Below are 23419 nucleotides of genomic sequence, written 5' to 3' on the forward strand. Positions count from 1 at the left end.
ATATATATATATATATATAAGTGAAATGCCACACTTGGGTCCCCCAATGGACACTGAGGCAGAAATTCAGCTGCTGAGAAACAAGTGTTCTCCATTGAATTTTCCGTTCCAGTTGTGCAAATAAATCTAAAAAAGTGATGGAATTTGAAGAGCGAGAGGGGGAAAATGAAAAAGAAGGTTTAAAGCCGTACTGCAAACGATTGATTATAATCAGCCTAGGAAAAAGAAAAGCAAGCTGCCTTGATTCTTAAGCACGTTTCAGAGAATGCTCGATGCCATAAGATTTGGAACAGAAATAGGCTACCTCCTCCCATCGAATCTGCTCACCATTCAATCAGCTCATGACTGTTCTTCAGAGGGTCATTGTGGACTTGACAGGCTGAATGACATGCTTCCACAATGTAGGGATTCTATGCTATAAATAACGGTGTTATGTCAGCAATTTCCCAGCCCCTTGAGACTTCTCCAGAATCAGAGGATTCCTGGAAGATTGCGATCACTGTATCCAGTGGCTCTGTGTCTACTTCCTTCCATATGCTAAGTTGCATCCCCTCAGATCCTGGGGACATATCAGTCATCAATCCATCAACCCTGACAGCATTTACTCCCTAGCGATGGTTATTGTACTTATTTCCTCTCCTCCTTTTATTTCTTGATTATTTAGTCATTTTGGGATGCTATTAGTGTCACCGACAGTGAAGACTGATTTCAGGTATTCATTAAACTTCTCTGTCATTTCATTATTATGCATGGATTCTCTATCATTCTCTATCATAGTTTTTGAAATTTTTGTCTTGAACCATGCAAAATATTGTTTGAGAAATTGGAAAATAATAATAAAAAATGTTAGGTTGTGCTTTGCTTTTATTTGACTGTGTTCATTTATTTCACAAATGTAAGCATATGAGGAATAATAGTATATTAATAGTCAAAATGTTCAGAAGGAAATTGTAACTGAGTTTATGGCTTCTGCCACTAGGAGTTCCAGTGCAGGTATCCACAGATTAACATAAATTCAAAATTTGCCAAGTTTTGTAGTATGATTTTTTTCTGTATATACCAACAAGCATTTCGTGGTAGCATCATCTATCATCACCACCAGAAATTTCCAGGTGTTTTAAACATTCTCAAATGCGCAAAGCTTTGTGAGTTGGTGGCAAACGAGTATATTCAAGTCAGAGAATTCAGAAAGTTCCGACTCACTTCAGCATAACAGCTACTAGAAAATGTTATAGGATTAAAAAACCTACTGCAATTCCTGTGTATCTCTCAAACTGAGCACCTGACTCATAACTGATACCCCCAATGGCACCCTCCCTCACCCTTGACAGCCCCAGGAGCAGAGCTTATCCCTTGACTTGATCTAACACGAATTACCACTACCTGATCCTGCCAGACTTGACACCCAGCCTATTCAAACCCCAATGAGATGACCTCACTGCTCCCTGAGACCAACAGCCAGTCCCCATGAACCCCTGCCCATAAACCTAATCATTGACAACCCCCCCACACCTCAATGTAGCTGTAATGCAAAACACTCAGCCCACCAACCTGACTTTCCTCCCCCATTGGAAGAACAGTACTCTTACTGACTTGTCAGACTCACCTGTCACTGCTGACAGGATCCGAAAGGGGAGGTGATGGCTTAGTCCCATTATTGATGGATTTTAATTTGAAGACCCAAGTAATGTTCTGGGGATCTGGTTTCAAATCCCACTATGGCAGGTGGTAGAATATGAATTCATTAAAAATCTGAAATTAAGAGTTTAATATAACAATGAAACCATTGCTGATGGTCAGAAGAAGCAATCTAGTTCACTAATGTCCTTTAGGGAAAGAAGCTGCCATCTTTACCTGGTGGCCTATTTATGAATCTAGCAAGTGGTTGACTCTTAAACTGCCCTCTAGGCAATCAGCGGAGGGCAATAAATGTTGGCCTGGCCAGCAATGTCTTCATTCTGTGAATGAATAAGTAAAATCTGATCTGAACACCCCGCCCAGTCTTCCAAAGTGATGTGCCCCTCTCCACCTCAGAACTGATGCCACCCTAAACTCCCCCTACACTTTGCTCTACCAGTCTGACCCTCACCATCACCCTACCGCTCCAAGTTTGTTCAATCTCTCATCATAGCTAATACACTCCAATCCAAGCAACGTCCTGGTAAACTTCTTTGCAGCTTCTCCAAAGCCTCCACATCCTTCCTATGTTGCAGTGATCAGACCTAAGCCTGAACTGACCACCGGCACCCCGCCCCCAGCCCAACCCTCATTCCACCTCCCTGGATCTGACCTCCTGAGGTCTCTCCACTCCCCAGAATTAAACCATCCCAATCCCATTCCTCCTACTACTGACCTTTTCCTGGACTAACCTCTCCTACCCAGACCTGAAGCTCTCTGGATCTTTTCCCTTGCCCAACTGACACTTCCTTACTCTAAGGAGATAGTAACAACTGCCAAATGCTGGAGATTTCTGAAGAAGTGTCCCAACCTGAAACGTCAACTTTCCTGCTACCCTGATGCTGTCTGGCCCACTGTGGTCCTCCAGCTCCACACAGTGTTATCTATAACTCCTTTACTCTAAGCACTCATTTACTGACCTGACATCCTATTCGTAGCTGGCAACCCGCCCACTCGACAATGCATACCATACACCCAACGGGCCCAACACCACACCCAGACACATCAGTGACACTAAGCACCTCCCCAAAACCCCATCCCAAACGTTAACTTATACACTCACAATGAACAGGAGCAGTCAAAGTGCCTGGTTCTGCTGCTGAGCGTTTAAAGCTCAGTATCGAGCACACTGAGTACTGAAGAAATGTTTCCATGGTGATTCTCTCTGCTGTTGGTTTCATGAATTCCTGGATAGATCTTATAAGAAGGCCACTGTCCAGGAATCTCCATCTCAGATGGCATCTCCAGATAAGTTGCTAATTTTTAATCAGAAGAGGGTCAGAAATAGGATTCCTGACAGCAATAGGAATATTTGGGTCGCTGTGTAAAAATGTGAATTTTTCTATTTTGGTAGGAGGAACAGATGTGCAGAGTATTTCTTACATTGTAAGACTGCAGTAAGTGTAATGTACAAAAAGGCCTGAGTGTCCTCATTAGTAAATCACTAAAGGCTAACACGCAAGTAGAGCAAAATAGTAGGAAGGTTAATGGCATATTAGCCTTTATTGCAAGAGGATTTGAGTACAGGAGTATCAAATTCTTGCTTCAGTTGTATTGAAACTTGATTAATCTGCACCTGAAATACGGTCTGCAATTATAATCTTCTTACATTAGGAAAGGCATTATCCGCATAGAAGGAGTCCAAAGAAGATGCAGCAACAATGTTCGAAAATGGTGAGAGTATGCAACTAAGTGAATTTGGGCTAACAGGTTTGTATTCTCTAGAATTTCAAAGAATGAAAGGTGATTTTTTTGAAATCTACAAAATATGTAAAAGGACAGATACCAAAGAACCACTGCAGTATGGAAACATGACATTCAGCCCAACAGGTATGCACCGACCTTCTGAGGAGCATCCCAGCATTTTCCACACTAATGCACCTAACATACACATCCGTGGACACTATGGGTAATTTAGCATGTCCAATTAACCTAACCTACATATTTTTGGACTGTGGGCGGGAACTGGAAAACGCCGTGGAAACGCACGCAGACAAAGGCAGAATGTGCAAACTTGCACAGACGGTTGCCTGAGGGTGGAATCAAACCTGGGTCCCTGGTGCTGTGAGGCAGCAGTACTAACCCCTAAACCACTGTGTTGCCCTAGTAGATTCAGGTAAGATATTTTTCCTCGTTGGGAAGCCTAGAACCACTGGACACAATTTAAAAATAAGGGACAAACCACTAAGAACTGAGATGAGAAAATTTTCTTCTGTACTATACAAGGTCGAACAGCCATAGAGTTGTGTAACACAGAAACAGACCCTTCAGCTCAATCCAAGGGTAGCACGATGGCTCAATGGTTAGCAATGATGCCTCTCAGCACCAGGGACCTGAGTTCAATTCCAACCTTGGGTGACTACCTGGGTGCAGTTTGCTCATTCTCCCTGCGTCTGCATGCCTTTCTTTCCACAGTCCAAAGATGTGCAGGTTAGGTGGATTGGCCATGTTAAATTGTCCATTGTGTCTAGGGACATGCAGGTTAGATAGATTAGCTAAGGTAAGGGGTTGGGTATGAGTGGGATAGTCTTTGGAGGATCAGTGAGAACTCAATGGGCCAAATGCCCTGCTTCCACAATGGAAGGATTCTATTCTATTCATCCATGCTGAACGGGTTCATTAAATTAATCTAGTCCATTTGGTCCATATCCCTCTAACCCCTTATTCATGTACCTGTATAGATGCCTTTTAAATGTTGTAATTGTACCAGTCTCCACCATTTTCTCTGGCAGTTCATTCCATATCTGGATCACCTTCTACGTGAAAAAACTGTCCCTTAGGTCCCTTTTACATATTTGCCTCCTCAGCTTAAACCTATGCCCTCCAGGTTTGGACTCCCCTATCCTTCATTATTCACCGTATTCATGCACCTCATGATTTTATAAACCTCCGTAAGGTCATTCCTCAACCTCTACCACTCCAGAGAAAATAGCCCTAGCCTATTCAGCCACTCCCTATAGCTTAAACCCTCCGACGCTGGCAATATCATTGTGAATTGTTTCTGCACAGTTTCAAGTTTAACAGCATCTGTTCTATGGCAGGGAGGCTAAAACTGAACACAGTATTCCACAAGTGGCCTAACCAAAGTCCTGTAAAGCAGTAACATGACCTCCCAACTCCTATACTCAATGCACTGACCAATAAAGGCAAGTGTCCAAATGCCTTCTTCAGTATCCTGTCTACCTGCGATTCCACTTTCAAGGAACTATGAACCTGAACTCCAAGATCTCTTTGTTTGGCACCATTCCACAGGACCTTACAATTAAGGGCACAAATCCTGCCTTAATTTGCCTTTCCAAAATGCAGCACCTCACATTTATCTAAATTAAACTTCATCCGCCACTCCTCAGTCTATCGGCCCATCTGATCAAGGTCCAGTTATACTCTGAGATAACTCTCATCAATTTTGGTGTCATCTGTAAACTTACTAAACATTCCTCCTGTGTTCATATCCAAATTATTTATATAAATGTCAAAATGCAGTTGTCCTGGGACTGATCCTTGTGACACACCACTGGTCACAGGCCTCCAGTCTGAGAAACAACCCTCCACCACCATCCTCTGTCTCCTATCTTCAAGCCAATTTTGTATTCAAATGGCTAACTCTCCCTGAATTCCACTTGATCTAACCTTGCTAACCAGTCTACCATGCAGGACCTTGTCAAACACCTTGCTGAAGCCCATATAGACAATGTCCACCATTCCGCCTTCATCAATCTTCTTTGTTGCTTCTTCAAAAAACTTGTGAAGCTTAATCTTCATGAGTGTTAGAGATTGACAGGTCTCTAAACATGAATAACATAAACAAATATGGGAATAGTGCTTTGAAGTGTGTGATCTGCTATGATTGTGATGAAAGACAAAAGAGGCTTGGTGGGCTGAATAGCTCTCTTCTGTTCCAATATTCCTATGCCAAACATAGGTAGCAGCATGAGCTAAATGATCTCAGAATGAGACAGATCTAAAACAAACACAGTTTGTTGGAAAAACTCAACAGGTCTGGCAGCATCTGTGGACAGCGAAATAGAGTTAATGCCTGACTTTTCTTCAGATCAAAAGAGAAGAAAACAGATCAGAGCTAAGCTCTGCAGTGCTGCCATTAATTAAACAACTTTAATTAACTGGAGGAGGAGTTTCCACAAATACTTTCATCCATAATTATTCCCATCCTCAATGATGTAGCAGCCCAACGCATTAGTGCTAAAGACTAGGTCAAAAGATTTCCATCAAACTTCAGCCAGAAATGCCAAGTGAATGATTGATTTTGGCTTCTTCCTGAGGTCTCCTGCATCACAGGTGCTAATCTTTAGCCACTTTGATTCACTCGACATGATAGGGCGGCACGGTGTCTCAGTGGTTAACACTGTAGCCTCACAGCACCAAGGACCCAGGTTCGATTCCACCCTCAGGTGACTGTCTGTGTGGAGTTTGCACGTTCTCCCTGTGTCTGTGTGGGCGTCCTCTGGGTGCTCTGGTTTCTTCCCACAGTCCAAAGATGTGCAGGCTAGGTGGATTGGCCAGGCTAAATTGCCTGTAGCGTTCAAGGATATGTAGATTAGGTGGGTTATCGGAGGATGGGTCTGGGTGGGATGCTAAGGGTCAGTGTGGACTTGTCAGGTGAAGGGCCCCGTGTCCACACTGTAGGGATTCTATGATGATATGGAGAAACTGTTGAGGGCACTCTTACTGCAAAGGCAATGGTCCTGACAATATCTTGGCAAGTAAACTGAAGACTTGCGCTCCAGAACTTGCAACACCTATAGCCAAACTGTTCCAGTACAGTTACATCATTGGCATGTATCTGGCAATGTGGTAATTGCCAAGGTATGTTCTGTACACAAAAAGCAGGAGAAATCCAACCTGACCAGTGGCTGTATCATCCGTTTACTCTTGGTCATCAGCACATTCTTGAAAGTGGTTGTCAGCAACGCTGTCAAGTTGCACTTGCTCAGCAATAACTTGCTCACTGACACTCAGTTTGTGTACAATCAGGGCACTGGCCTTATTAGAGCCTTGATCAAAAAAATGAAGAGCTGAACTCCAGATGTGAGTAACAAGCCTTTGAAATCAAAGCAGCATTTTGATTGAATATAGATTTAAGGAGCTCGAGTAAAACTGAAGTTTGTGGGAATCAGGGAAAAATCTTTCCTCCGGTGAGAGAGAGAGAGAAAGACAAAAGCTCCAGAGAACTCCTGTACTATTTGCCTGGTGGTTTACCCTGTGTGGTGATCACCCATTCCTCTTCTGCTTGTACATTTATTATCTTTGCACTGTTTAGATGATGGACACACACTGGGGAGAGAGGAGGTAAGCTATGTGGTGCAGAATTCCCAAACTCTGACCCTGCTCCTGTAGCCATTGTGTTTATGTGAGCTACCAGTTCAGTTCCTAGCCAATGAAAATTCCCCAGAGACACAAGCGGAAAGCATTGGAGAAACTCAACAGATCTGCCAGTGACTGTAGAAAGAGAAAAGCAGAGTCCAGTGGCACTTTGTCAGAATTTCAAAGCCACCAATGCCGAACCAAGGAGCCGACTTATGAGGAGATCTTTCAATCTCTCCAATGCCAGGAGCACAAAAGGTAAGGAGCATGAAGCTGATGGAGCAGCGCCCTCAGGAAGAGTAAAAGGGATTGTGGTCTAGAGCATCCAAGGTTGACATGGAGCTCAGACTCCTCACCACTGGAAAAAAATACAGGCCAGCTGGGAATCCATGACACAGCTTGGCTTTCCAATGGATGGGGACTGCTGCAATAAGTCCATAAGTCCAAATCCAAAATGGAAAGGAGAATACTTGGACATAGATAGCCTTCCACCATTGGCCCTACTCACCTCTGGATGGGAGGATCGAAATGTCCCGGTGCATCCAGACAGTTGATGAAGGTAAATTAGTCTGGCAGATGGACTACAATGTTCGTAAATGTGAGGTCATCCATTTTGGTAGGAATATCAGCAAAATGAACTATTATCTAAATGGTGAAAAATTGCAACATACTGCTGTCCAAAGGCATCTGGGCACCCTTGCGAATGAATCACAAAAAGTTGGTTTGCAGGTAATTAAAAAGGCAAATGGAATATTGTCCTTCATTGCTACAGAGATGGAATTTAAAAATAAGGAGGTTATGCTGCAACTGTATAGGGTGCCGGCGAGGCCACACCAGGAGTATTGTGTATAGTTTTGGTCTCCTCACTTGAGAAAGGACGTACTAGCACTGGAGGCTTGCTAGGTTGATCCCAGAGTTTAAAGGATTTATTTATGAGGAGAGATTGAGTATACTGGTACAATAGAAGAATGAAGGGAGAGCTTATAGAAACATATAAAATTATGAAGGCAATAGATAAGATAGAGGCAGGGAGGTTGTTTCCACTGAGAGTGAAACTAGAACTAGGGGGAATCACCTCAAACTAGAGGGCAGCAAATTGAGCACTGAGGAGGAACTCCTTCACCCAAAGGGCTGTGAATCTGTGGAATTCCCTGTCCAGTGAAGTAGTTGAGACTTCCTCGTTAAATGTTTTTAAGAAAAAGACTGATTTTTGAACAGTAATGGAATTAAGTGGTATAGTGAGTGGATGTGTGAGTGGAGCTAAGTCCAAAGAAAGATCAGCCAAGTATCTTATTGAATATTAGAGCTGGCTCAACAGGCCAGCTCTTACAGACATAGAGTCTTAGAGTAATACAGTATAGAAACAGGCCCTTCGGCTCAAACTGCTCCATGCCGACCATGGAGTGCACTTATTTGGTTCCAATTGCTTGAACTTGGTCCTTTTCCCTCTAAATCCTTCCCATCCATGTACTTATCCAAATGTGTTTTTAAATGTTGCTATTGTACCTGCCTCAAACACTTTCTATGGCAGCCCATTCCATATACTCACCACTCTCTGCTTAAAGACGCTCTCCATCAGGTCCTTCTTTAATCTTTCCCCCCTCACTTTAAACTGGTACCCTCTAGTTTTCAACTCTCCATCCCTGGGAAAAAGACTGTATGCATTCATCCTATCTATGCCCCCCATGATCTTATACACCTCAATAATGTCACCTCTCAATATTCCACGTTCCAAGAAATAAAGTCCTATCCTGGCCAACTTCTCCATGTACCCCAGGCCTACTAGTCCTGGCAACATCCTCGTAAATCTTCTTTGTACACTTTCCAGTTTAACTATGTCTTTCCAATAACAGAGTGACCAAAACTGTACACAATACTCCAAGAGCAGCCTCATCAACCACTTATACAACTGTAACATAATGTCCCAGTTTCTATGCTCAATACCTTGAATGATGAAGGCCAGCTTGATAAATGCGTTCTTCACCACTCTGTTCACCTATCAATCAGCTTTCAATGAACTATGTACTTGTTCTCCTAGGTCCCCCAGTTCCACAAGACCCTTCAGGATCTTACCATTTATTGAATAAGTCCTACCTTGGTTAGACTTTCCAAAGTGCAACACCTCAGACCTATTTGTATTGAATTGCATTTGCTAATCATCAGCCCACTTCCCCATCTAATCGGATCCCTCTGCAATTTTTGATAACCTTCCTCGTTGTCAATGATACCTCCTAATTTTGTATCATCTGCAAACTTACTAATCATGCCTTGTACATTCACATCCAGGTCATTTATGTAAATAATAAATAACAAAGGTCCCAGCACTGACCCCTGTGGCACACCACTAGTCACAGGCCTCCAGTCCGAGAAACAATCTTCAATCATCACCTTCTGCTTTCTACCATTGAGCCTTCATGACTAGCCTGCCATGGGGGATCTTGTCACAGGCTTTACTAAAGCCCATATAGACAACATCCAATGCCCTACCCTCGTCGATCCTCTTGATTCCCTCTTCAAAAAACTCTAAAAGATTTTATCAGACATGACTTCTCACACACAAGAACATGCTAACTATCCCGAATTAGTCCATGACTATCTAAATGTTGGTTGATCCTGTCCCTCAGTATTGTCTCCAGTAACCTGCCTACCACTGATGTCAGGCTCAATATCCTGTAGTTCTCTGGTTTGTCTCTGCTATCTTTCTAAAACAATGGAACAACATTAGCCACCCTCCAGTCTTCTGGGACTTCATCATTGGTTAAGGATGAAGCAAAAATCTCTGTAAGTGTCTCTGCAATTTCTTCCCTAGCCTCCCACCACGTCCGAGAATGGACTTGATCAGGCTTAGGGGATTCATCCACCCTAATGCTCCTATTTCTTATGTTCGTATGTTCTAATAAGTTGAAAATGCACTGCAGCAGCCCGTACAAAATAACTCTCTACGCCAAGTGAAAAGGCATAGAGGGAATTCACACAAGATGATTCAAACTATGTAGTACAGGTTCCCAATGAAGTTTTTTTTATGGCCTGCAGCCAATGTGAAATTCCATCTGAATGTAGGCCAGTTCAGTCAAAAGTTTAAATGATAGATGGTACGAGGCCTGTTTTGGCATACTGATTGAGTGTGAAATAAAGACAGATGGATCTCATTGTGGAATCACTGGGCTCCTGATTACAAGAGTCGCCTGTATCTCTAATCAGAGTTGTCTGAATTGTTTTAAGAAGAGACTAGACAACAATTGTGAAAGTTAATCACAATGGCAAGAATCTGACTTTTTCTTGTCCCTCACCTGATTAATACATCATGCATCATTATTCTCATCACTTTATGGACAGGAAAAATCGTTCCCTAAAAAGGTATATGCAGCTGCCATTTTTGACACAGCAAAGTCCCCTAAATGGCACATTAGCCTAGTTTTGTTAGTATTGTTAAGTTGAAAGACTTGCTTTATGAGGAGGGATTGAACAGTTTTGACTCACTCGAGTTTAGAAGGATGAGAGGGGATCCATTTGAAGCAAATGAGATCCTAAAGAGATTGACATTGTCGAGGTTTCCCCTCGCCGGGCAATCTAGAACAACAGGTCGTAGTTTTAGGACAAGGGATGGCATATTTAAAACAGAAACTTACAGAGATATCCAACAAACAGCATAGGGCCATGATAATAGTATTAAAAATCTCCTCCTACCTGAAACTGATGCATGTTCCCTAAGAATGTTCTTTCTTGAAACATTCTTTCCCTAATCCCATCAATGGAGAGTTTGAATTTAGTCTGCAGCCTGTTTGAGAACTTCAAGTCAAACTCTAGCCTTTGTTTACAGACAAATCTGGCAAAGTCACACTTTATGCAAAACTCGGGAGAATCCACAGGAATGACTGTCAAGACTGGGATTTGAACTTTACTCGCAACTAACATTTTATTTTAGTAGATCAGCTCCCTGGGTGTACTTTTGGGGAAAACAGACATATAAAAATTATACCTTTAAAGTATAGTATTCACTGAAGTAGCATACTTTCTGAAACAGTGCTAGTAAAATGGTCCTTGACAGTGTCATTTATAAAAGAGAATCAGATATTATACACATGCACTATTACAATGAAGGTTTATTTTTATCAATGTAACACCACTCAAATTTACCCTATTTCAGCTTATGTGCCCCACAGAAACTTTCAGTTGTGTCTTCTTTACCCCTAGACTTGGCTACTCCAATTTACTCATGGCTGGTCTCTTATATTCTGCTCCTCACAAGTTTAAAGTCATCCAAAACTCTGCCACCTCTGTCTTACCTCAGATCAAGTTCCAGTTCCCTAACAGACCTGTACTCATTGACTTACATTATCATCCATTTCAGCAACATTGTGTTTTTAAAATTTTCATCCTTTTTTGCAAAGTCCTCCATGGTCTATTTTTTCACAATCTCTATAATCCCCACCATCCCCACAATCCTTCAACCTGTGTTCTAATCTTGGCCTTTTTTGCAATCCTGATTTTAACTTCTCCACCAATAGTCACTGTGTCTTAATTTGCCTATGTTCCAAGCTCAGGAACACTGTAACTCAACTTCTTCGTGCTTCAATCTTGCCTTCTTCTTTGGGGAGGCAATGGCCTAGTGGTATTATCATTAAGCTTGATCATTAGACTATTTATTCAGAGACATAGGCAATGTTCTAGGAAACTTATTTTGGTGGCTGGTGAAATATAAATTTGATAAAAAAAATCTAGAATTAAAAGTCTAATGATGACCATGAAATAAGTCATAGTCATAGAGTCATACAGCACAGAAACAGACCCTACGGTCTAACTAGTCCATACCATGATCCCAAACTGAGCTAGTCCTACCTGCTTGCACTTAACGCATATTCCTCCAAGTATTTCTTATTCATGTACTTATCTAAACGTCCTTTAAATGTAGTCATTGTACCCACATCTACCACTTCCTCTGGAGTTTATTCCACATGTGAACCACTCTATGTGTAAAAAATTGTCCCTCATATCCTTTTAAATCTTTCTTCTCTCACCTTAAAAATATGTCCCCTAGTCTTGAAATTCCCCACCCTCGGGCAAAGACACCTGCCACCTTATCTATACCCCTCATTATTTTCTAAATCTCTATTAGGTCACCTCTCAACCTTCTCTGCTCCACTGAAAAAAAGTCCCTATTCAGTCTCTCCAAATAACTCAAATTCTATTCTCAGAATAATTTCGATTGTTGCAAAATCCAATCTGATTCACTACTGTCCTTTAGCCAAGGAAATAGCTTTCCTTACCTGGTCTGGCCTATACGTGACTCCAGATTCACAGCAATGTATTTGACTCTTAAACTGTCCTTTGGATAATAAATGCTGGCCTAGCCAACGATTCTCACACCCTGTAAATGAAAAGAAAATACTCCCAAATACTCTTTGACTATCTGTTCAGCCTGTTGTACAAATTTCAATGTATTCAATGTTACAGGCTGTTGAAAAAGGCTCTGTATGGTTGTCTACGCAGCCTTTGAGAGGATATCAAGTTTGTTTGATTTACATTTTTCTTAGCTGCTGGGAGATTATGTTGCTTTAATATGGTTTTGAATGCCTGTTTATTTATTTTGGCAGATGTTGAACTCTTAGTGGGATTGAACCCTTTTCTCAGTAAGAGTTTATACAGTTGCTTATTTATTTTGTTGTTTCAAAAGCATTTCAAAGCATGACGCAAGGTTGTTATGAGTCTGTGCTCTGCCCCAGCCATGAAGAATGTTTAAAGGTTCAAAAGATTTCTGAACCTTAAGGCAATATAAAAATGACATCACACTGTCCAGAATGACATTTTTTAAAATTAGATTAACAGCACTACTGAATGGTGATGTGCATTTTATCCACTGGACAACGTATTCTAAAGGATCTGAAGATTAGTACAATGTCCAAAGCAAATCATTGCATTAAAACCTACTTAATATTGAATGTTAGTTGAAATTAATAAAACATGCCTGTCAATTTGTTCCTGATCCACAAATAACATTTCCCTTTTGTAAAACCAATTGACTGCCCTGATCAAACCATGATTTCCTCAGAACTTTATTAAGATATCTTTAAGAGCTTCCAGCATTTTTCTGATGACTAACGACAGAATGACTAACCTGTGGTTTCTTGTTTTACTCTTTCCTTCCATTTTTGAATAGTGGTGTTGCATTTGTTGATTTATAATCTCCTGGAGCCAAATTACAATCCAGGGAGCTTCAAAAATCCATGTAGCTTTGCTATAAAGCATGTTTCATTAATGCGAATTAGCTGTAATGCAATTGATGAATAGCAGACTCTGTTTGGATAATACAAACTTTCTGTTGTACAGTTTAGAGATTATAGCAATTTCCCTGTAATGTGATTTTCTATAGCGTGAGGTCATGCAAGAACGCAACTATCATGTTATAGGAGAACTACCTATCATTGGCCTTATATCCACTAATCTGAGCAATTATGATTATAAAGTCAAGAAGTAGGACATCAGGTCTTAGGGATTTGTTTTCTTTAAGTCTATTAATGGTCTTCAGTGTTTGTTTTTCTGTGATATTTGTTGTTTTACATTTTAGACTCTTATTAGTCTATTGACTTATTTCTATTACTTGTATTCAAGTTGTGTCTTCTACTATAAGGGCTGACACAAAATACTCATTCAACATTTCTGCCGCCATATTATTCTCCTCAAAGGGAGCAATGTTTACTTTTGTTGCTGACTCTTTCAAACAATTCTAAAAAGATTGTGGCATTCGTAATATTTTTTACATTCCAGTTTATTTATTTGCTTGAGGAGAAAGATTTAAAAGGGACCTAAGGAGCAACATTTTCACCCAGAGAGTGGTGCATGTATGGAATGAGCTGCCAGCAGAAGTGATGGAGACTGGTTTAAACACAACATTTTAAAGGTATCTGGGTGGGTACTTGAATGGGAAGTTTTTAGAGACATATGCGCCAAATGATGGCAAATGGGACTAGATTACTTTGGGATACCTGGTTGGCATGGACAAGTTGGATTGAAGGATCTGTTTCCATACTATACATTTCTATGAATCTATGACTCTAATCTCGGGACATGGGCAACACGGGGGTGGGGGTGATGCATTTCTAGTTGGCCTTGAGAGGTTACTGGTGAGATGCTTTCTTCAACTTCTGAAGTCTATGTCCTGCAATTATACACACAATGCCGTTAGGAAGAGAATTCCAGAAATTTGTTCTAACAGCACTGACGGAACGGTGATGCATTTCCAAATCAGGTTGGTGAGTGGTTTGTGTGGAATCTTGTTAGTGGTGGTACTCTCATGTATTTACTACCCTTGTATTTCTCGGTGGTAATGATCATAGGTTTGGAAATTACTCTCTAAGGAGGCTTAGTGAATTTCTGCAGCGCATCTGGTAGCTGGTGCACACTGCTGCTTCTGAATGTCCATGGTGGAGGGAGTCAGTATTTGTGGATGTGTGGGCCAGCTGTTTTATGCTGGTTTTGTCAAGCATCTTGAGAGTTGCTGAAACTGCACTCACCCAGGCGAGGAGGGGCTATTTCATTGTACTAGCGCCTCATAGATTTGTGGAGTCAGGTGGTGACTTACTCACCACAAATTCCTAGCATCTGAGACACGTTTTGGCTCTTGTGGTTATTGTATTTATATGGCTAGTTTAACTGTTAATCTTAGCCATCCAAAACATTAACAGAAGGGGTTTCGATGATAATAATGCTAATGAATGTAAAGGGGTGGTCATTAAATTGTCACTTACCTACTTTTGTCCAGTACTATCCTTAACTTCACTAGAAAGCTATTCACTCCAGTATTAAACACCCACTCATCCTCAATTTTCAACTTGCACACTAAAATCCTGTCTCTTGTTTTCATTCTTTCTCTCTCAACTCATTTTCATTTTCCAACATATATCCTCTTTTTCTGATCGTACTCTCTTACATCCCACCACGACCCTACCTCCTCCTTTTCTCAAATTTTTGCTCTCTTCTGCCTCATTGTTAAAATTTTAAAGTATTGTTCACCATTTGGCTTACTTGCCATTTTTATTTTCCTGAGCATCTTATAAAACAGATTGCAGCTTCAGCGGGAAGGTGATTGAAGCTGGGAATCAGCACTCACACCTGTATGTCCAGACTGGGACCTTTATGTAAGTACAGAATGCAATATTCACATGGTATAATTACTTACATTTTGCAGGTATGTGAATGGAAGTAGGCACTGGGAAAACACCTGTATGCATATTCATCTGATATGAACTGATGTATAAATTATAAAAGTAATTAATTAAAATGAATTAATAACACGTTTCTGCGATGATTTACAGAAAATGAAGAACAAGCTGCCTACATAAGTGCAAAATGGAAATTTACTTTGAAATACAAATTCATTATATAAACACTGCAGTGATACTAACTAATTAGGAGCCACTTAGAATTCTGTGTTGTGATATGTGCAAAGATGGTTAGTTTGTTGCAGTACTTATATTACTGAACATATTATCAATAGCTCCATCTCAATTATACTTTTCTGAAGTAAAAGTTTAACATGTCTGAATATGAAAATGTGATATCATTTTAAAATTGGCACAATTAGTTAAAGGGCCAACCTCCACAGTCCGAGGTCCGTCATTATATGAGCACTGCAATAATGCTACCTAATTTGGACACACTTGCATCAGTTAAAATGTTAGAACATCACAACCCAGTACATGAAGAGTTATTCTGGCTGCCTCTCACCTGCGTCACATTACTGCAAATAAAGTTGTTGAATATTAAACCATAACTGTTATTAGTGAAAATATGCATTAAAAATGAGGAATTTTCCTTTCAAGTGGAGCCCAAGAACAAACGGCACTTGATTGATTTTGTCTGTATTTCTTCATGAAAACATATGTCTCCATGAGTCATTTTGTGGTTTGAGTTTGACTCTGTAGGAATATATTCATTAAGTTTATTCAGGCATCTTTTATTAACCCAGTCATTGCTCTTCATCTCTTTAAGATGACCACTTAACACCTCATAATTTAAATAGGACACAGAACGCCCTGGTTGTGGACTAGAAAGGACTGACACTCACTGGACCAAGATTCCGACTTCAGTTATGCATTCCTAGAATTCTGTGGCTATCTTCTTTCACAATGTTTTAACCATTCTTGAGGAAAATGCTTTGCTAGTAAGATGTTCACAGGAGAAGGTGCTAGTAGCGCTTTGAGTTTCAAGTGTATATTAACAAAACTGAGTGATGTTATGGGTTCTGAGGAAGGGTCACCGGACCCAAAATGCAAACTCTGTTTTTTATTCACAGATGCTGCCAGACCTGCTGAGCTCCTGATTTACAGCATCTGCAGTACTTTCAGTTTTTATTTGTGCCGTTATTGGTTACCTTTTTAACTACACCGACAGAACGTGGGTTTCACTGGTAATTTAATGCCCAATCCAAATTTCCCTTCAGAAGGTGCTGGTGAGCTATTTATCTGATCACAATAGGACAAATGTCAAGGTCATTTCAAAAGGCAGTTAGATTCGCATTCACAGTGTTATAGGTCTGGAATCACATTCAGATCAGACCAGGTAAAGGCAGCGGATTTCCTGCATCAAAGGACATCAACGAACACAATGGGTTTTATTGACAGTTCAGTCATTACATGTTCATCACACTAGATTATTCCAGATTTACTGAATTAATTGCATTTAAATTTCCCAGGTGCCATGGTTCAATTTTGACTCAATACACTGGATCAGTGGTGTTGATTTATAGTAGTTTTCTTTGTGCAGACTCAAGGAGCTGAAAGGCTTCTTTGGTACTGTATGATTCTAAGATCATTATTTCAGGCCTCCAGGTTACTCATCCAATAACACAACCTCTTTACCATTCCTACTTAATAGCACATCAAGGCTAGAGCCTTCCCAGCATGTAAAGGCATCTTTGGAGAGGATGGTTAGGGGACTGTGGTACAGAGGGTAAATTTAGAACATAAGATATTAGGTTAGTTCTTACCTAAAGGCAAATTTCTCAATGTGTCAGCATTTCAAATTTTCCCAGTACATATAAACCCAATTCTGCCTAGTTGATGGCCTTCCTAGCTGTAGATCATGCATGATGTTAACGCTTTCCTCGAGAAACAGATTCAATACTGCATGGGTGGAAACTCATAAACTATGAATAAAAAACTCTGTTATCCACACAGGAAGCCTCTGAGACAGAATGTAATTCCACGACAAAGCAACAACTATGACCCAATGCCAGAACGGGAGAGATCTCATATGTGAAGGAATCTGCAGGAATTTTCTAGCTGGAACCATTGGGAGGGTAAGTCATACATTGCATCATAAGCTGGAAAACAAGTTGGACCAGGGGACAAAAAGTATAAAGATTTCCATACAGTGACTAAATCTAATTGCACATCCTGGCAGAAGACAGCAACTTCAAAAATCACCCAAAATTGGTCACATTATCAGTACCTGCTCCACATGAATGTAAAATTATGTGGAGTATCTAAAATAAACTTGCCATGGTCTGTCACTGTATATGTCTGTAATACATATAGTTCATTTTGTTGCTATAGCAAGACTTAAAGAGATTGGCTTAAATGATCCTTAATGGCAACTTTAAAGTATGTCCAATGTATCTGCTTGACCCTTCATTTCCTGAAATATTGACTCATATTACTTCACTGATGTTTGGAGTTCAGAAGGGTCTCAAACAATGCACCATCCTTCATTTCAAGATCATTGGTCAAGTCCAAGAGATGCTGGAGCAGACATTGGCTATTCAACCAATTGATTGTACTCCATCTTTCAATGAAATCGAGGCCCTCAATTCCACTTTCCCATCTCTGCTCCTTAACCCTTGATTCTCACACTGATTAAAAATCTGATTATCTCAGTCTTGAATATGCTTAATGACACAACTCCTATAGCCCTCTGTGCTAAAGAATTCAACAAGTTCATTACTCTCTGAGTGAAGTAATTCTTCCTTATTTCTGTCCTAATGGGTTGACCTCTTAGTCTGAGATTATATTGTACATAGTGTTTCATTCTGAAAATGTTAATATTAAGAAGTGTATTAAGCCCTCCTCCATTATAATGTTATAAGGTGGAAGAATAGCTCTGGATTTCAAAGAAGATAGACTCACTATCTAAGGCTTTTCACAGTCTTAGCAATGAAGTTTGTCATACCAATTAACTTGTATCTGACTAACGGAAGAGCCATTTCTTATTATGAGATTACTAGTGTTTTCTTGTGGCACACTCAACAAAAAAGGCCCTGTAGTACACAACTTCAGAGGGAGATGGTGGCATCAAATGTAACTTACGGTGACCAAGCATTTAAGGTGGCATTTAAGCCAAACCTGACCATGTTCTCACTTGTCATCTACATGTTGTTTCTCCAGCAGATGGACTCTGGTCAACGTCAGAAATCCTAAAGGTTGTGCTTTGCTTTAAAACTCAGAATTCCTTGATTCCACTGTCATTCAGTTATAATCAAATCACAAACTCTGCCAACATCTCAGTCAGACTGGTTCGTTATCACATCAGCTTTGAGTACAAAAAGAAATGCTAGAAACTCTTGTGATCCTCTGATAAACACAACAGGTCAAGCAGCATCTTAGGAGCAGGAAAGCTGACGTTTTAGGCCTCAACCCTTCATTGGATGTAGAGTCTAGGCCCAAAATGTCAGCTTTCCTGCTCCTGAGATGCTGCTTGGCCTGCTGTGTTCATCCAGCCTCACACCGTGTTATCTCGGATTCTCCAGCATCTGCAGTTCCCATTATCTCTTGTTGGTTTGTGGGATATAAAGATCACTGGTAAAGCCAAGATCACCAATTATCCTTGACAAGGTGGGTATGAGCTGATACTGTCATCCATCTGCTGTGGGTACACTCCCCATGCTCTTAGGGAGTTCCACAATTTTGACCCAGTAACAGCAAAGGAGCAGCAATTTATTTCCAAACAAAGCTAGTATGCAGCTAGGAGGCGAATTGGTAGTTGGTACTCCTGCCTATTTGTCACTTTCTAGGTGCTACAGGTTACAGGTTTGGAAGGTTCTATCAAATAAACCATGGCAAGTTTCAGCAGCAGTTCTCGCAGATAGTACATACTGCTGCAACTGCGCACCAGTAATGGATGGAGGTAATACTTCAGGTAATGTGCTGGATACAAATCAAGTGAACTGCTTTATCCTGGACGGTGTCAGGCTTCTTAAGTGTTGTTGGAGCTGCTTTCATTTGGGGAAGTGGAGAGATTTCATAATGCTCCTGACTTATGGAAGTAAGTCACTCATCACAGAATATCCAGCTTGAGCCTTATTCTTGCATCCTCAGCATTTACAATGGTGTTTACAACTAGATTTTTGGTCAGTAGTAACAAAACATAACTACCTACTCCAGCTTCCCCAACAGCACGCCAATTGGATGTTGATGATGGAGGACTGGATGATAAGAGTGCTTTTGAATATTTAGCAAGATGTTTAAACTTTCTCTTGTGGGAGATGATTGTTCTCCGATAACCTACATGACATGCATGACAAAAACTAAAAGAACTGCGGATGCTGTAAGTCAGAAACAAAATCAGAAATTGCTGGCAAAGCTCAGCAAGTCTGGCAGCATCTGTGGAGAGAAATCAGAACAGGAAGAGTCACCAGACCCAACATGTTAATTCTGATTTCTCGTTATAGATGCTGCTCAATTTGCTGAGATTTCCCAGCAATTTCTGATGATGTGGATGATGTTTGTCTCTTGTCGGTCTAAGGCTAAATGGTGTTCAGATCTTGCTGCATGTGGTCACAAAATCCAGGTGTTGCAAATGAAACTGGACAATGGTGCTAAACATTTTGCAATCATCCACAAATATCCCTACTTCTGATTTTACAGTAAAAAGAAAGTTTTGATGAAGTAGTTGAAGATTGTTAATTGTACTCTTTATACAGCACCTTTTGGCATTCCAAAAGCATTTTACATAGAACATAGAACATAGAACATAGAACAGTACAGCACAGAACAGGCCCTTCAGCCCACAATGTTGTGCCGACCATTGATCCTCATGGATGCACCCTCAAATTTCTGTGACCATATGCACGTCCAGCAGTCTCTTAAATGACCCCAATGACCTTGCTTCCACAACTGCTGCTGGCAACGCATTCCATGCTCTCACAACTCTCTGCGTAAAGATCCTGCCTCTGACATCCCCTCTATACTTTCCACCAACCAGCTTAAAACTATGACCCCTCGTGCTAGCCATTTCTGCCCTGGGAAATAGTCTCTGGCTATCGACTCTATCTATGCCTCTCATTATCTTGTATACCTCAATTAGGTCCCCTCTCCTCCTCCTTTTCTCCAATGAAAAGAGACCGAGCTCAGTCAACCTCTCTTCATAAGATAAGCCCTCCAGTCCAGGCAGCATCCTGGTAAACCTCCTCTGAACCCTCTCCAAAGCATCCACATCTTTCCTATAATAGGGCGCCCAGAACTGGACGCAGTATTCCAAGTGCGGTCTAACCAAAGTTTTATAGAGCTGCAACAAGATCTCACGACTCTTAAACTCAATCCCCCTGTTAATGAAAGCCAAAACACCATATGCTTTCTTAACAACCCTGTCCACTTGGGTGGCCATTTTAAGGGATCTATGTATCTGCACACCAAGATCCCTCTGTTCCTCCACGCTGCCAAGAATCCTATCCTTAATCCTGTACTCAGCTTTCAAATTCGACCTTCCAAAATGCATCACCTCGCATTTATCCAGGTTGAACTCCATCTGCCACCTCTCAGCCCATCTCTGCATCCTGTCAATGTCCCGCTGCAGCCTACAACAGCCCTCTACACTGTCAACGACACCTCCGACCTTTGTGTCGTCTGCAAACTTGCTGACCCATCCTTCAATTCCCTCGTCCAAGTCATTAATAAAAATTACAAACAGTAGAGGCCCAAGGACAGAGCCCTGTGGAACCCCACTCACCACTGACTTCCAGGCAGAATATTTTCCTTCTACTACCACTCGCTGTCTTCTGTTGGCCAGCCAATTCTGTATCCAAGCAGCTAAGTTCCCCTGTATCCCATTCCTCCTGACCTTCTGAATGAGCCTTCCATGGGGAACCTTATCAAATGCCTTACTGAAGTCCATATACACCACATCCACAGCTTGACCCTCATCAACCTTACTAGTCACATCCTCAAAAAACTCGATAAGGTTTGTAAGGCATGACCTACCCCTCACAAAGCAGCAAGGTACTTTCTGAAATGTTTTTCTGAAAAAGATCCTGACCCAAAATGTCAGCTTTCCTGCTCCTCTGATGCTGCTTGGCCTGCTGTGTTCCTCCAGCTCCACACTTTGTTACTTCTGAAATGTGTTCAATTTTGTAACTGAGGAAACTTGCCAGCTCACCTGTCTGAGCAAGCCTTAAACATAAATTTCTCATTCTTGATTTCAAACCTCCATGGTCATACCATATATTCTTTGTAATGTCCTCCAGTTTTACAACTCTCTGAGACATCTGTGCTAGTCCAGTTCTGGCTTTAAAATATCCTTAATTTTACTCCACTGCTGGTGACAAGGCCTTAAATTCTGGGATTCTTCTGCTAACCCTCTATCTCGACATTTTTCCTACTGAGGCACTCCTTAAACCTCATCTATTCTATGTCTTAATAACCTGTTTTGCAATTTGGCATCCAATTTTGTTTGATAATGTTCCTTGAATCACCTTGGGACATTTAATTGTGTCTTATTAACCATGCTATGTAAATGCATACTGTTGTGGTGGAAGCTAAAGCCTCACACTCAGAATAGCAATCATGTGGATTTGTGAGTTAACTTTTTGTAATAACACAGCTTTGAGGTGATTTCAATTTATGATTGTTTTTGCTTTCTTAAATTTCAACACATCTAGATATTGTTTGATTTATTCCTTTTTGATATTCCCATTCCTTACTGGTGTAAGTCAAAGCATGCTCCACAAGCCCTTGTTTTGAATTCCAACTTTTGAAATAAACGCACAGCAAAATTCTTTAGAATGAAAGAAAAGGTAGGACTTATTAACAAGGCATACAAAATATGAGGAATTGTTTCAGTACTCTATATATGCGTAAGCACTCAGGAAGTTATCAGCTCATGTAAGTTACAACTTACCAAGACATCAGTGTCCAATCATAATTTCCTTAGTGAGCTGGGCCCAGTAGTTCCCCTTGTTGCAGATGTAGACCATTTTCCTGTCAGGAAATTGGAGACAGAGATAGAATGAGCTGCTAACTCAGATTGGAGACCCGAGTCTCCTGCTGGATATCAAACAGCAACTGACTGAGAACCCCAAATCTGTATACATAAGCAATACAACAAACTCAGATTTCAGTCATGTGGTAAAGCCAGCATTTTCAGATGCTGTGGCACCCCTTGGTGGGTTAATTGAAAAACTGTTAACATTGCAGCCTTACATCTCTCAACAGAGTTTCCATTGCAAAGGAAATTTAAAAGCATTTGTGTCCATTTTGACAGAATGGATTTTAGTGTTTTCCTTTGTCAGACTGGAAGCATAGAGCTCTCAGAAGGCTTTCAATGCTGTCCCATGTAAGAGATTAGCATGGGAATTTAAAGTGCATGCAACTGGGGGGTACTGTACTGGATAGAGAACTGGTTGGCAGAATGGAAGCAAAGAAGAGGAATGAAGGAATGTATAAATGTGTTCCTCCAGCTCCACACTTGTTATCTCTGACTCCAACATCTGAAGTTCTTATTATCTCTGAGTGAGTTATAAACCCACCGCGAAGCCTCTTCTACGGAGGCCTACCTTGAAGAAGTCGTCCTCCTCCCTCTGGAAAGACCTCAGTGGATCTCTCTCACTGCAACCCTCTGGTAATCTCTTCAGCCCAGTTCCTCCGATGCTACCTGGCCCGCTGTATTCCTCCAAGTCCACACTGTGTTATCTCTGACTCCAGCATCAATAGCTCTTAATGTCTCTCAATAGGAATAAACAATGATTTGGATGAGGGAAATAAATATAATATTCCAAACTTGCAGATGATATAAAGCTGGGTGGGAAGGTGGGCTGTGAGGAGGATGCTGAGATGCTTCAGTGTGAATTAGAAAACCTGAGAGAGTGGGCAAGTGCATGCATAGGTTGGAAAGGGGAAGGTGCAATGAGTCCTGGGGTGTCCTCGTACACCAGTCACTGAAAGAAAACATGCAAGTGTAGTAGGCAGTGAAGAAGACAAATGGCATTCATTGCATGAGGATTTAGGTACAGGAATAGTGATGTTTTGCTGTAATTGTACAGTACCTTAGTGAGACCTCAACAAGAATATTGGGTGCAGTTTTGATCTCCTTACCACTTTGCCTTAGTGAGACCACACCTGGAATATTGTGTGCAGCCTTGACCTCCTTACCTGAGGAAGAATGTTCTAGCTATAGCAGGAGTGCAACAAAGGTTTACCGGACTGCTTCCTGG

At 41.1% G+C, this 23419-nt stretch overlaps 1 long non-coding RNA gene across 2 annotated transcripts in view; it reads left to right on the plus strand.

Moving 5' to 3' along the window:
- LOC125456460 (uncharacterized) overlaps positions 1-23419 on the plus strand; it is a 147801-nt gene that overhangs the window by 121705 nt on the left and 2677 nt on the right. Inside the window, exons 1-2 of one of the 2 annotated variants that reach the window (XR_007248450.2) lie at positions 14162-15134; positions 17175-17296. This is a non-coding gene — a long non-coding RNA (uncharacterized LOC125456460). Of the gene's footprint in view, positions 1-14161; positions 15135-17174; positions 17297-23419 lie in introns of those variants that run through there. The other variant, XR_009446745.1, reaches the window with a different exon arrangement.

This window comes from Stegostoma tigrinum, chromosome 1 (genome assembly GCF_030684315.1).
Source record: "Stegostoma tigrinum isolate sSteTig4 chromosome 1, sSteTig4.hap1, whole genome shotgun sequence".
NCBI lineage: Eukaryota > Metazoa > Chordata > Chondrichthyes > Orectolobiformes > Stegostomatidae > Stegostoma > Stegostoma tigrinum.